Source organism: Melopsittacus undulatus, chromosome 3, assembly GCF_012275295.1.
Source record: "Melopsittacus undulatus isolate bMelUnd1 chromosome 3, bMelUnd1.mat.Z, whole genome shotgun sequence".
NCBI classification, from domain to species: Eukaryota; Metazoa; Chordata; class Aves; order Psittaciformes; family Psittaculidae; genus Melopsittacus; species Melopsittacus undulatus.
Genome location: NC_047529.1, coordinates 76,487,430 through 76,490,336, shown reverse-complemented (window position 1 = coordinate 76,490,336; position 2,907 = coordinate 76,487,430).

The window sequence follows — 2,907 nt, the reverse complement described above, 5'->3', positions numbered from 1 at the left end:
CCAAATATACTTGTGTGAGGTCTCTGCAAATTTTATTTAGATGTTAAAGGAAAATAACTTGTCTTGTTCAATCCATTCTAAGTTTCTGGTGCTCAACACCCATGAAATGGATTGCTTATGGGGAGATAATGTCTTTTTTGTGCCTTCCAAAGTCTGTGAAAAATGTCTTCCTGGTTAGTAGGTTGATTAAAACTGTATATGCTCCAGAAGATAAATATTATTTATTTATTATACTTGCCCAAGATAACAACAGTAAAGAAAAGGTTGGAATTCTGTATGATTTCCTCTTTTCCACATTCAGAGACATTCAGTACAGAATACGCAGATGGTGCCACATAAAGGATCACATTAACTGTTAAACATTTTTTCTTCCTATTAACTAATTTAACAATATGTCCCTGCTATTAAAGAAATAGACAAATTACACAGAACTTCTGTCAGCTTAATCCTGATTGCTAAAATGGACCATTTGCCCAGATGGGATTGTTTTCTGGCCTATCAGGTTCAAAACATCTAGAAATTCAGCAACCACCAGCCCAGACTCTTGCAGTGTTGATTCAGCTCTTCATCCTTAATTGAGTTTCAGGCATGTAACTCTCTGGAGATTTTTGAATGACAGCCTAGTATTGAAGGCTATTCTACTCTGTGTTTGTTAGGTGACCTGAATTTTCTAAAACTATGAGCTCTTAGAAGCCTAGTTTAAGTCAGCAGATGCCATAGGTGTCAAAAATCACAGCAAAAGCCCCTGAGACATTTTTGCCAGAGAGCACTGGACCAAATTAAACAAACATCTCGAGTTTGTTTTCATTTGCCACCTCCTACAGCAAAGACACTGTTGCTGACTGGTGCTGTGGAGACTCCCTTTGTAAGCATGTGAATGGTGGAGTAGCCTGACTATCAATGTTTCTAACACAACCGGTTGTCATACTGATCTCTTTTCATCACTCCTTTCCTGTTTCACTTGCTTCTAAGCAACAAAGTAGTATGGAAGGAGCTCATGTATTATTAAGTATTAGCTTGCAGACTAATTTTCTGGAACACACTTTGCCTCCATTATTCCCATAACTAATAATGACCAGAAAGTTAGAGAGAAATCAGTGTAAATGTAACACAGAGGTCAGCTGAAAAGTTACTTGAAACCCCACTGTGACTATACTACATTCCCCACTTTGGATGGCAGCGTTGCAATCATCTCATTGTTTTAGTGTAACTTTTTGTACAGGAAAAGTTGATAAGGAAAATACACTTCTTCCATGTTTTATTCTTACACTCCCTTGATGCAGAGAGTAAGCAATTTTTTAAACTAGAGAAAGCAATAGGGGAGCCACTGGACTTGCCAACTTTTTTAGTTCCACTGTCTACTTCTACTATCTTAAGTCTTGAAATTTGACTTTTTAATCTGTATTTTCTGATTTATTTTTTTTTGCCTAATTTTATTTGCTCAGTTTCAGTAACTGCATATACTATGGTATCTAGCTGCTATTGGTGTACTAGGTACTTTTCCCCTCTATTTGCTCAGGGTTTTGTTGTGGTTTCCAGTAACTCTTTGCCAAATATTATCATAAAGAGAAAAAATGAACCATCACAAAACCAGCAGAATGTTCACCAAGTGAAAAGAGCTGCACAGTGCAATAAAGAAAATCCATGATCTCCCATGTTTTTCATGTGGATGGAGACTTGATTTACTTTCACATTATGCCTGCACTCTTCTACAGAAACCTTTATCTAGAGAAAAAACATTTCCAGCCAAAAGCACAGAATAAAGCTTGGAAAAAGATGATCTATGAATTCCTCTCTCCTTGAAAGATGTTTTATGTTCTGCCTTATACCTCAACATGGATTTACTTGAGCACTCTGTATTTGCCCTGCGTGGTTCTATTTTAAAGATTTCTGTCTTTATATAGTGTCTGTATATTTCAGTATGTTAGGATTTTTTGAAGAGCATCATCTGGTATGTCCATATAACTGGACACCTCCAGATTTAATTCATCCTATCTGTTGTAAGGGATTATTTTTTTAAAATAATAATACAGTTACACTGATCCCATGGCTAACCATTACCAGAAGGGACAGCTTTCTTGTCCCAGGACTAGCACTGTTCTAACCCTCAAAGCTCTAAAGCACTTAAAACCAATTAATTCTTATCCTCAGCTGTGTTCTCATGCAGTTACTGTGCTGATGGGAGGTAAGCAAAGGTAGAGCAACTCTTTGTTCAAAGGCAGCCAGCAGGTAGGTCAGGTCAGATGCTTTGTACAGTTCCAGAAGCAGACATTAATTTTATTACATTGCAGGTAACCCTCTGCTAGTCCTGTCTTTCTCCACTGACTCTGCAGGAAACTTTGGATGGCTCAGTTAGGTGAGTCATTTAATCCAGATGAAGACAGATGACCTGAACCCCACCCTAGAAACTAAAGGTAAGCAACCCTACGGACATCATGTGATTTGCATCTATTTAGTTCAGTTCAGCACTTGACCAGTTTTAATGACATGGCTACTTGTTGAACTTGGTAACTCAGCATAAGCATAAGTGTAATCAGTTTGGTATCACCATGCACACAAACTAACAGAAATATGAAAATAATAGTACCATTTTTCATGTGCATATGATGGCAGTATTCACCAAGAATTATTTAATATTGTATTACAAGTATCAAGCTATGGAAAAGATGTCAACTATTACCCTTCAGTCGCTTTACAGGTATTAGTTTAGTGTCATTATTTCATAAGAAAACCATACCTCTCTATTATTCATCTAACATTTAAAGCTTTTTTTATGTTTTTTTCCTAGGAATATAAAGACTTAATCACAAAAGACAGGTTTTAAGAGGACTTCATTGAATCTGACAACTCACTAATTGGGCAGTGTGCAATTAAAAAAAACCTGATAACTGAGCATTCAACAAAGGA